The following is a 13,978-nucleotide window of genomic DNA, read 5'->3' as shown; positions in this document are numbered from 1 at the left end:
AGGTGCTATGGTGTTGCACTGGGATGCCGAAATTAGAAACAAACCTACACATATATGATGACCTGTATTATGACAAACTTTCTACTTCAATGTGCAAAGAGGGTCTCATTTTAAAATGGTGCTGTTGAATATTCATATGGGAAAAAATAAACCTCAACCTTTTCCTCACACCAAATCAAAAAATTAATTTGAAATGGATCATAGACATAAATATGAATGTAAATCATAAGACTTCTAGAAACAGAAAAATGAATATCTTCATGGCCTTGATGCATACAATTAATGTATACAACAAAAAGATTTGTATAAAGAATATATAAAGAGCTCCTTCAAATCAGTAAGAAAAAGAGAAACAACACAGTATAATGCAGGGAGCTCAGCTCCGTGCTCTGTGGTGACCTAGATGGGTGGTATGGGGTGGCCAAGAGGGAGGTCCGAGAGGGAAGGGATATATGTATACATATAGCTGATTCACTTCATTGTACAGCAGAAACTAACACATCATTGTAAAGCAACTATACCTCAATTTAAAAAAAAATAGACAAAGCACTTGAATTGGCACTTCACAAAAGAAGATATCCAAATGGCCAAAAAATATGTGAAAACAATTTTATATCATTAGTCATTAGCAAAATGCATATTTCAACCATATTGGGATACCACTACATTCCACCAGAATGGATAAAATTAAAATAATTGACAAAAACAACATTTCAAAAAAAAATTGGAACTCTGATATACTGTACATGAATGGGCATATAGTCAACAGAAAAAAAACTTATGTTTACCAAAATCATACCCAAGAATATTTATAGCAGCATTATTCATAATATGCCTATAGTTGAGAAATGAAGTATTGTTATGTCAATGAAATATTACATATTGATGAAAAATTTAAAACACTATTGCTACACACAGCATAGATGAAGGAATCCAGATACAAGAGTAAATACTGAGTGACTCCACTTAAATGAAGTTCAAAATAGGTAAAATTAATTTATGACATTAGAAGTTAGAATAGTGATTACTTTGGATAACTATTCACTGGGAAGGGGCACAAGGAATCCTGGGATGCTACAACCTCTCACTGTGGGTAGTCCTGGTGTATTTCATCATCTCTCATTAGTTTCCCTTGACTCCACTCACACTTTTGAAACTAGTCTATTCATTCAGCTCTCACCAATCATTCTGAGGGAGTCAGTTATTTCTGGCATGGCTCCCACTTATAAAAGTTCACCCTTCCCCACCTTACCCTGCCATTAAGACTCTCCCAGCTGTCACTAAAGTCCTTTCCCTCCCCAAGATCCTACTTTGCCTGGTCTTTTGCTCTATGTATAAACTCTGCAATGGCTTAGAATTGGGGTGTCCCTATTCCCATGCTCAGTGAGACAGACAAAAGAGATTTCTTTCTTCTTTGTAGACATTTTAAGGTCAGAGAGGTTTTGCTTAGAGGTAGACTGGGACACATTCTTTTCCCATAGAACCTTATTCCAAAAGTGGGTTAATAAAAATCTTACATTTGATATTTTTCATTTTCATGGGAATTTGCTGTTCTTATATCTCTTGGAGTTTTATAAATTATAGCCTAATATTTCAACATAGATCTCTGTTTTAATAAATTGTAAATACATTCTCTTTTTTTTACTTTATATTAAACATTCTTATATGCAATATTAATGCAGCCTTAATAATTCTCAGTTTGTTACATTTTAGATATTTCTTTAAACTACTTTAAATAGTTTTGCAATGGGGTTGGAAGTAAATAAGCAATGTATTAATTATCTTAGTGATATATATTGGACATATATAATTAAACTATATATCTATTATAGTCTATTGACATAATTCCTGATCTAGTTTTTTTCTTGATTATTAGAGAGATTATATGATCGTTAACCATCATTAAATAAATGATTCAAAGATTTGTCTGTGTGAGAAGCAACTCAGCTGTAAACAATGTCTGTAATTTCATCCACCCTTGTGCTTTTTGATTTGGGGTCATGTTTGAAACAACACTGGTTTTGTTTGTGTGTTTTGTTTTCCTGCCCATAGACACACACGAGCCTTGGTTCTGCTACTCTAGAACATGAATGATTGTCTTATCTTTTTGACATACCACACAAGTCTCCCCAAAGTGATTCTCCTGTACATCATGTAGTCTATATTTTAAGGTGGACCATGCCACGCATGCTTTCTAAATGTATTGAAAATCTATCTAGCTACTCTCACATGACTCCGAAAGAGAATAATGACAGAAAAATACTTTTGTTTATACATTTCTATGAATCTTGGTTATGGTTTCTGTGTTTTATTTAATCTTCATCTTTTTCCTTCCAATATTTTCTTCTCCTCTGCTTCTCCTTCTTCCTCTGGGAAGAGTTTTGGCAGTTCAGTTGCTAACTCTTTCTTTAACTAATTTACCTATTTTATTTCTCACTCCTACAGGGTTTCGATAGCTGTCAGCCAGCTCTCTCTAATAAAAAATTAATTTGCCTTAATGTATTTCATCTCAAAGGAATACTTAAATTTTAATGAAAAACTTCCATAGATGACATGTCAATGTAAAATAATTAATGCTATAAATGGAGATCTCAAGTTCTGTGACAAATAAGCTGGAATGTTATTATTCAAAAGACATCCTAAATGTCCATTGACAGATGAATGGATAAAGAAGATGTGGCACATATATACAATGGAATATTACTCAGCCATAAAAAAGAAATGAAATGGAGGTATTTGTAATGAGATGGATGGAGTTAGAGTCTGTCATACAGAGTGAAGTAAGTCAGAAAGAGAAAAACAAATACAGTATGCTAACACATATATACGGAATCTAAGGGAAAAAAAAAAAAAAGGCCATGAAGAACCTAGTGGCAAGACGGGAATAAAGACACAGACCTACTAGAGAATGGACTTGAGGATATGGGGAGGGGGTGGGGTGAGATGTGACAGGGTAAGAGAGTGTCATGGACATATATACACTACCAAATGTAAAATAGATAACTAGTGGGAAGCAGCCGCATAGCACAGGGAGATCAGCTTGGTGCTTTGTGACCACCTAGAGGGGTGGGATGGGGAGGGTGGGAGGGAGGGAGATGCATGAGGGAAGAGAAATGGGAACATATTGTATATGTATAACTGATTCACTTTGTTATAAAGCAGAAGCTAACACACCATTGTAAGGCAATTATACTTCAATAAATATGTTTAAAAAAAAAAAAAAAGACATCCTTTCCCAACACTCCTCAAATCTAAGAGGTCACTTTTACTCAGTCTACAAAGATATTAGCCTTCTCCTTTCTCAAATAAGTATGGCTATAAATGCCAAACATGTTTTAATTGGAATACAACCTAAGGCATATTAGCATGATCAAATACTTGCTATGTATAAGACATATGCTAAGTGTGATTTACTCACTACTACTAGATGACAGATGTAAGACTTGGAGTTAGAAAGTCCGTTTCTGAACTTTCTGCCTGTAATACCTCTAAACATGGAAAAACTATAGCTAGTTCCATTCAATTTATATTTTAAAATACTTTTGCAGGTATTTTTCTATCAAAAGCTTTCTAATTAACTCTCAAGAAGTCAACATTCTGTCTAGTTCTAGTCAACAATTCAAATTGGTAATTTGAAGTTAGAGGTAAATAAAATTTCTGAAAATACATGCTTATATCTAGCTATCTATCAGAAATTATTTCATTTACAACAACATTTTTCACAATATAATTTTTGAATATATTTATTTTAATTTTTGATGCTTTCCTTATAAATTTAGCCAAATAGTCTTTTTGCGGGGATGGTGGGGAGACTTCTTTCTATTTATATTAAAGAAGGAGTATAGAGTGTTTCTATACTGATAACTTTTAAAGAATGGAATGCACCATTTTCCAAACCTTTCATAGGTTATAAGTGCTTGTAATCCTGAATAAAAGAAAGAATAAATTATAATGTGTAAGTGGTATAGTTGAAGCCAAAGTGCACTTTACCCTGAAACTAAGGGAACAAAGAGCACAATTCAGGCCAGACATGATTCTAAAGGATACACCAACCCCAGAGCATTTCACCACAGTGAATTCTACCTGACAGAGTGAGTACTCTGCTGTAAGAAGGACAAGTGAAACTATTATTAATTCATTCCAAATTTAAAAGAATACAAAAGATTTGTTCAAATTGATTTAACTGAATATAGCTAAGACATTTTAGAGGTTTAGAAAACTAGCTTCAGTTTTAAAAATTATTGTGCATTTTTTCCCTATTTTGCTATTTCCTTAATGAGTAAGAGCAAGGGAGATTAGACTAGAAAGATTTAGAAAAATGAGTTGATTTCAAACTTTTTCCCTATACTTGTACTACAAATTCCTGGGAAATTAACTAATAAGTAAATTAAACTAATTATTGAAGTCATAAGCACAGTCAGATTTTTCACAAAAACAACCATAAAGATGTACCTTAAAGAAGAATAGAGTTAATAGGGCAGGCTACTGAGCACCTCAATTTGTGCTAAAGATTTCCCTGGGCTAATAAATATGTGTTGATTAACTAACTGGCTATAGCAGCCAAGAAGGTGAGAGAATGAGTAATGGATTATTAGTCATGGAGATAACTGCTCAGAACAAATCTATTAAAAAGTCACACAAAACATATAACTTGATCATCCCACATACCAAGCACATGAGTTCAAATAGATATCATTACTTTCATATTTATTAACATTACTAAAAAGTCATTTATTTTCAAAATATTTAAAGTACAATTTCTTAAAGCAACTGCTGCTGATATCTGGGATTATTGGAAATAAGTTTTTTCCTTTATTTGAAAAGAAAATGTTCAATACAAAAGTAAATGAAGCACATGAAATATAAAATAAACAATGACAGCTCACTATTTAGTAAATGCATTATAACACTGGAAATTGCTACCATTACTATAATTTAAGATGCCTGTTTGTTGAAATATGGATATAAACTATTTGAAAGAAATGAAGATGTAAGAAACTGAAACAAAAAGGTAGAAAATGGATACTTGAATTGAGTATTTGCAGATCTAGCTGCTCAATGAAACATGTATATTACCTAAATATTTTGCTGCAAAGATAGCAGATTTTGTAAACTCTAATGACTCTTGCTTATAGAAATATACATAATAAAACAGAGCAGGTAATCAAATTGCAACATTAATACCTCCCATGGATTGACAAACACAGATATAGATTTTGGTTCATTGTAATTTCAGGCTTTGTAGTTGTAAAGCTCATCACAGCCAATATTTTGAATAAATAAATTTTCTTCTGTAAATAGGCAATAAGGTGACCAAAGAAGTTAAATGATCTTTCTTACTCAACAACTAATAGCCCTTTACTAATCCAGAGAAAAATTCTCTCAACTCCCCACTACTAAGCGAAAATTTTAGGTATTTTCAAAGATGGTCATATTTTAAAACTTTTCCCAGTTTCCATTTGAGTTTGACTAACCATTCCTCATTTTACATACCTTAGTCCCCCTTTTTCCAATATTCGCCACTGATATTACTAAGACAAACGGAGAAAGTTAGAGTGGGACAGAGAGGAAACTGCTTTGCCAACTCCCAGTACATAAAAGATTGTGATTACAGAATAAGGATATAGAATCAAAAAAAGTTCACACTAGTGAAATTTTGAGTGTGTAGCCAGAGGGCCAGAGGGATGTTTCTACCATGTAGACAGGTTTTCAAAGCCAAGGTATTTTCTTAACTTTTTATGTATATTTATGCACTATCAACCCTTGCAATCTGCCTCTCTCTTTTCAGGTAATTTTCATAATTCAAAAGAAGCTAAAGCTGATCTTTTACTTATATAGAATGTTTTGATTTTAAACCTGTCCTTTAAATATCTGACTCAAAAAATAAATATGCTAACCATTTTATTATTTTGGCAGGCTCATATTGTTGATTTCCAAGATGTATTAGAATATAAAAAGGATTTTCAGTTCTATTATCTGGGTCTGGATTTGTCAACCTTTCCACATGATCAGACAAATGACTGCATAAACAGATAGGTGTTGGGTTTTGTCAAAATAAGAGAACACTGAATAAACTCTTGCTTCACCCAAATCCCTAAGGAAATTACCTCTCCATTTTCCTGACCTGGAATCCCTAGCTTTATTAATCTTCTCATTCAAATTTCTCTAGTTTTCTGATTTTCAATAAACATTTCCAGTTAGCCCTAAAACATATCTCTCTAGTCCCTCAGTGTTCTCTCACTCTTTAGAAACTAATGACATTGTTCCAAAAGAGCACTTGTCAATTAAAAGGCACTCAATAAATATTTCCTGAATAAAAGAATAAACATGTACAACACTTTACAAAGTGATATTACACAAATCTCTATTTTTGATACCTAGAGAAACACCACATGCCATGGGTAGGACAAATCTTATTCTTTCCTTTTTATTCAGGCTAACTGAGGCTCAAATAACTTACACCTTATCCTGGTTATACTAGAAAAAGCAAAGTCAGTGTTGGAATATAGATTTTGCAAACCTAGAGTAGTTCTCTCTCCTCTCTTCCTACTTGTCCTTTCAAGCTGGATTATCCATATCCTGAAGTTCATGTAATAATGTATTCTTTCAAGAAGGTAGGTATTTTGAGAGTGTTACTATAGGGACAAGTTAAATAATTTAAAACATTGGTTCTTATAAAAAATAGATATAGGCTGCCACCATCTTGAGTTGAGGTGTTGTAGTGTCCTGATTTGCATGAGGAACTCTGGTCTGAAGTGCTGGGTTTGAGGTCTCTGCATGCAGCATCCTGTGAGCAAGTGAAACTAGAGTAAACACAAACGGAAAAAAATGACTGTCTCCATGTGGAGTCAGTGGCTCCTGGAAGCTTCAGAATTAGCTGGTCCTCAAATAATATGATCTCACAGAAAGAGAGAAAAACATCTCTTCTTCAGCAGTCTTATCCATCCCTGAGAAGGATACAAATAGGCTTTGTTGAGGTAGAGTCAGGTCTCAACGGCTCACCTCAAGCATTGGGTTCAAGTCTGTAACATGTATCTTCTCTTTCTCATGGGATGAGCAGCATCCCTAGCCATGGGGATGACAGAGTCTTGGTGCTCCAGTCTGGGGCAAGGCCTGAGCCTATGAGCGGGAGAGCTGAGTTCAGGATATTGGACCACCAGAGACCTCTGGTCCCACATAATATCAACCAACGAGAGCTCTCCCAGAGATCTCTGTCTCAAAACTAAGACCCAGCTCCACCCAATGACCAGCAAGATCCAGAGCTGGTTACCCATGACAGTCAACTATCAAGACAGGAACACAACCCCACCCATTAGCAGAGAGGCTACCTAAAATCATACTAAGTTCACAGACACCCAAAAACACACCATTGGACGTGGCCCTGCCTGCCAGCAAGACAAGATCCAGCCCTACCCACCAGAACACAGACACCAGCCTCTTCAACCAGGAAGCCTACAAAAGCCACTGAACCAACCTCACCCACTGGGGGTAGACACCAAAAGCAACGGGAACTATGAACCTGCAGCCTGCGAAAAGGAGACCCCAAACACAGTAAGATAAACAAAATGAGAAGACAGAGAAATATGTAACAGATGAAGGAACAAGGTAAAAACCCACCAGACCAAACAAATGAAGGGGAAATATGCAGTCTACCTGAAAAAGATTTCAGAGTAATGATAGTAAAGATGATCTAAAATCTTGGAAATAAAATGGAGAAAATGCAAGGAACGTTTAACAAGTACTTAGAAGAACTAAAGAGCAAACGAAGGATGATGAACAACACAATAAATGAGAATAAAAAGTACTCTAGAAGGAAACAATAGCAGAATAACTGAGGCAGAAGAATGGATAAGTGACCTGGAAGATAAAATAGAGGAAATAACTACTGCAGAGCAGAATAAAGAAAAAATAATGAAAAGAATTGAGGACAGTTTCAGAGACCACTGGGACAACACTAAAGGCAACAACATTCAAATTATAGGGGTCCCAGAAGACCAAGAGAAAAAGAAAGGGTCTGAGAAAATATTTGAAGAGATTGTAGTTGAAAACTTCCTTAACATGGGAAAGGAAATAGTCGTTCAAGCACAGGAACTGTAGAGAGTCCCATACAGGATAAATCCAAGAAGAAACACAAGAAGACACACATTAATAAAACTGTCAAAAATTAAATACAAATAAAAAATATTAAAAACAGCAAGGGAAAAGCAACAAATAACATACAAGGGAATCCCCATAAGGTTAACAGCTGATCTTTCAGCACAAACTCTGCAAGCCAGAAGGGAGTGGCAGCACATATTTAAAGTGATGAAAGGGAAAAACCTACAACTGAGATTACTGTACCCAGCTAATATCACATTCAGATTCGATGGAGAAGTTAAAACCTTTACAGACAAGCAAAATGTAAGAGAGTTTAGCACCACCAAACCAGCTTTACAACAAAAGCTAAAGGAACTTCTCTAGGCAGGAATCACAAGGGAAGGAAAAGACCTACAAAAAAACCCCCAAAACAATTAAGAAAATGGTAATAGGAACATACATATCGATAATTACCTTAAATGTAAATGGATTAAATGCTCCAACCAAAAGATATAGATTGGCTGAACAGATACAAAAACAAGACCTGTATATATACTGTCTACAAGAAACCCACTTCAGATCTAGGGACACATACAGACTGAAAGTGAGAGGATGGAAAAAGATATTCCATGCAAATGGAAATCAAAAGAAAACTGGAGGGCTTCCCTGGTGGCGCAGTGGTTGAGAATCTGCCTGCCAATGCAGGGGACACGGGTTCGAGCCCTGGTCTGGGAGGATCCCACATGCCGTGGAGCAACTAGGCCCGTGAGCCACAATTGCTGAGCCTGCGCGTCTGGAGCCTGTGCTCCGCAACAAGAGAGGCCACGATAATGAGAGGCCCGCGCACCGCGATGAAGAGTGGCCCCCACTTGCCACAACTAGAGAAAGCCCTCGCACAGAAACGAAGACCCAACACAGCCATTAATTAATTAATTAATTAATTAATTAATTAATTAAAAAGAAAAGAAAACTGGAGTAGCAATCCTCATATCAGACAAAACAGACTTTGAAATAAAGACTACTACAAGAGACACTACATAATGATCAAGGGATCAATCCAAGAAGAAGATATAACGATTGTAAATATTTATGCACCCAACATAGGAGCACCTCAATACATAAGACAAATGCTAGCAGCCATGAAAGGGGAAATTGATAGTAAGACAATAATAGTAGGGGAATTTAACACCCCACTATCACCAATGGAGAGATCATTCAAAATGAGAATGAAAAAGGAAACACAAGCTTTAAATGACACATTAAACAAGATGGACTTAATTGATATTTATAGGACATTCCATCCAAAACAACAGAATACATTTTCTTCTCAAGTGCTCATGGAACATTCTCCAGGATAGATCATATCTTGGGTCACAAATCAAGCTTTTGTATATTTAAGAAAATAGAAATCATATCAAGTATCTTTTCTGACTACAATGCTATGAGACTAGATATCAATTACAGGAAAAAGAAAAGTAAAAAATGAAAACACATGGAGAATAAAAAATATACTACTAACTAACCAAGAAATCACTGGAGAAATCAAAGAAAAATTTAAAAAATACCTAGAAACAAATGATACTGAAAACACAATGACGCAAAACCTATTGGATGCAGCAAAAGAAGTTCTAAGAGGGAAGTTTATAGCAATAAAACCTTATTTCAAGAAACAAGAAAAATATCAAATAAACAACCTACCCTTACACATAAAACAATTTGAGAAAGAAAAACAAAAAAAAACCCAAAGTTAGCAGAAGGAAAGAAATCATAAAAATCAGATCAGAAATAAATGAAAAAGAAATGAAGGAAACAGTAGCAAAGATAAATAAAACTAAAGGCTGGTTCTTTGAGAAGAGAAACAAAATTGATAAACCATTAGCCAGACTCATCAAGAAAAAAAGGGAGAAGACTGAAATCAACAGAATTAGAAATGAGAAAGGAGAAGTAACAACTGAAACTGCAGAAATACAAAGGATCATGAGAGATTACTACAAGCAACTCTATGCCAATAAAATGGACAACCTGGAAGATATGGACAAATTCTTAGAAAAACACAGCCTTCCAGGACTGGACCAGGAAGAAATACAAAATATAAACAGACCAATCACAAGAACTGAAATTGAAGCTGTGATTAAAATTCTTCCAACAAACAGAAACCCAGGAACAGATGGCTTAACAGACGAATTCTATCAAACATTTAGAGAAGAGCTAACAGCTATCCTTCTCAAACTTTTCCAAAATATAGCAGAGGGAGGAAGGTTCCCAAATTCATTCTATGAAGCCACCATCATGCTGATACCAAAACCAGAAAAAAATTGTCACAAAAAAAGAAAACTACAGGCCAATATCACTGATGAACATAGATGCAAAAATCCCCAACAAAATACTAGAAAACAGAATCCAACAGCACATTAAACGGATCATACACCATGATCAAGTGGGGTTTATCCCAGGAATGCAAGGATTCTTCAATATATGCAAATCAATCAGTGTGATACACCATATAAACAAATGGAGGAATAAAAACCATATGATTATCTCAATAGATGCAGAAAAAGCTTTTGACAAAATCCAACATCCATTTAGAATAAAAACTCTCCAGAAAGTAGGCATAGAGGGAACATACCTCAACATACTGACGGCCATACATGACAAAACCACAGTCACCATCATTGTCAATGTTGAAAATCTGAAACCATTGCCTCTAAGATCAGGAAAAAGAGAAGGTTGCTCACTCGCACCCCTATTATTCAACCTAGTTCTGGAAGTTTTAGCCATGGCAATCAGCGAAGAAAAAGAAATAAAATGAATCCAAATCAGAAAAGAAGTAAAACTGTCACTGTTTGCAGATGACATGATACTGTACATAGAGAATCCTAAAGATGCTACCAGAAAACTACTAGAGCTAATCAATGAATTTGGTAAAGTAGCTGGATGCAAAATTAATGCACAGAAATCTCTTGCATTCCTATACACTAATGGTGAAAAATCAGAGAAATTAAGGAAACACTCCCATTCACCACTGCAACAAAAAGAATAAAATACCTAGGAATAAACCTATATAAGGAGAAAAAAGACAAGTATGCAGAAAACTATAAGATATAGATAAAAGAAATTAAGGATGATACAGACAGATGGAGAGATATACCATGCTCTTGGTTTGGAAGAATCAACATTGTGAAAATGACTAAACTACCCAAAGCAACCTACAGAGTCAAAGCAATCCCAATCAAACTACCAATGGCATTTTTCACAGAACTAGAAAAAAAAAATTCACAATATGTATGGAAACACAAAAGACCATGAATATCCAAAGCGATCTTGAGAAAAAAAAATGGAGCTGGAGGAATCAGGCTCCTGGACTTCAGACTATACTACAAAGCTACAGTAATCAAGACAGTATGGTACTGGCACAAAGAGAGAAATATAGATCAATAGACCAGGATAGAAAACCCAGAGATAAACCCACACACATATGGTCACCTTATTTTTGATAAAGGAGGCAAGAGTATACAATGGAGAAAAGACAGCCTCTTCAATAAGTGGTGCTGGGAAAACTGGACAGCTACAGGTGAAAGAATTAATTTAGAACACTCCCTAACACCATATACAAAAATAAACTCAAAATGGATTAAAGACCTAAAATACAGCCAGGTACTATAAAACTCTTAGAGGAAAGCATAGGCAGAATACTCTATGACATAAATCACAGCAAGATCCTTTTTGACCCACCTCCTAGAGAATTGGAAAAAAACCCAAAAATAAACAAATGGACCTAATGAAACTTAAAAGCTTTTGCACAGCAAAGGAAACCATGAACAAGGCAAAAAGACAACCCTCAGAATGGGAGAAAATATTTGCAAATGAAGCAACTGAGAAAGGATTAATCTTTCAAATTTACATGCAGCTCATGCAGCTCAATATCAAAAAACAAACAACCTAATCCAAAAATGGGCAGAAGACCTAAATAGACATTTCTCCAAAGAAGACATACAGATTTCCAACAAACACATGGAAGAATGCTAAACATCACTAATCATTAGAGAAATGCAAATGAAAGCTACAATGAGGTATCACCTCACACTGGTCAGAATGGCCATCATCAAAAAATCTACAAACAACAAATGCTGGAGGGGGTGTGGAGAAAAGGGCACTCTCTTGCACTGTTGGTGGGAATGTAAATTGATACAACCACTGTGGAGAATAGTATGGAGGTTCCTTAAAAAACTAAAAATAGAACTACCATACGACCCAGCAATCCCAGTGCTGGGCTTATACCCTGAGAAAACCATAATTCAAAAATAATCATGTACCACAATGTTCATTGCAGCATTATTTACAGCAGCCAGGCCATGGAAGCAACCTAAATGTCCATTGACAGATGAATGGATAAAGAAGATGTGGCACATATATACAATGGAATTTTACTCAGCCATAAAAGGAAACGAAATTGAACTATTTGTAGTGAATTGGATGGGCTTAGAGTGTGTCATACAGAGTGAAGTAAGTCTGAAAGAGCAAAACAAATACCGTATGCTAACACTTATATATGGAATCTAAAAAAAAAAAAAGAAAAAAAATGGTTCTGAAGAACTTAGGGGCAGGACAGGAATATAGACACAGACTTAGAGAATGGACTAGAGGACCCAGGGAGGGAGAAGTGTAAGCTGGAACGAATTGAAATAGTAGCATTGACATATATACACTACCAAATGTAACATAGATAGCTAGTGGGAAGCAGCTCTATAGCACAGGGCAATCAGCTCAGTGCTTTGTGACCGCCTAGAGAGGTGGGATAAGCAGGATGGGAGGAAGACGTAAGAGAGAGGGGATATGGGGATATATTTATACATATAGCTGATTCACTCTGTTATACAGGGAAAACTAATACAACATTGTAAAGGAATTATACACCAATAAAATGTTAAAAAGAAAAAAAAAGTAGATATATTAACCAAACGAATTTCAAAATTTCCATAATTTCAGAAAAGGTACATAAAGATTTCCTGTGGACAAACATACAAAAAATGATAATACAAACATAGTTTTTTCAAAATGAAATTAGCATGATAAAGCTTTCCTTGTGAGGTAGATAGAGGATGTCTCAACTTGCTTGTTCACTTTACTCCTATGTTTACAAGAGGGAGACCTACCTTTTGACATAATTCATTTTGTATATGGAGTCCCAGTAAGTTTTCCTTTAAAAGAGAGCTTTGTTTGGGAAATAGAGCTATATAAATACATAAGTAACTTTTCCAAGCTATGTAGGGTCATCCACTGGTCTTCTACTTGTTAATGTAAACATACACCAAGCATAACTGACTTGAGGGGAAGGAAAAAACTTGAAATACCAAGATGAAGTGAACAAACAGATGACCTACAAGATTTATTAAATATATGGTTTCCTATATTAAAAATGTCTAACCTATAGAATTATCATTGTTCAGATTTAATACTGTTAGAAAGATAAAGATAAGGAAGTCTCCCAAAATACAGAGAAATAAGAAAAATAAATAGAAAATATAAGAAAATGTTAAGAGACTGGAGGTTTAATTCATGATGTTCAACAGCCACCTAATAATGATTATAGAGGACAGAACACAGATGGAGTGGCCAAGATGGCAGAGTAGGAAGACTTTGAGCTCACCTCTTCCCATGGGCACACCAATATTACAACTATTTATAGAGCAGCTATAAAAGGGAAAGACTTAAAAACTAGCAGAAAAGATCTACAATAATGATATAAAGAAGGAATCATAATGAGACAGGTAGGAGGGACAGAGACACAGTATATTCAAAACTCACACCCCTGAGTGGGTGACCCACAAACGTGGGTGTAATTGCAATTGCAGAGGTTCTTCCCCAGAACTGACTGGTCCCCATGTCAGGCGCCCCAGCACAG

Source organism: Balaenoptera musculus, chromosome 10 (genome assembly GCF_009873245.2).
Source record: "Balaenoptera musculus isolate JJ_BM4_2016_0621 chromosome 10, mBalMus1.pri.v3, whole genome shotgun sequence".
Classification (NCBI taxonomy): domain Eukaryota; kingdom Metazoa; phylum Chordata; class Mammalia; order Artiodactyla; family Balaenopteridae; genus Balaenoptera; species Balaenoptera musculus.
This window is presented reverse-complemented; position numbering follows the sequence as displayed.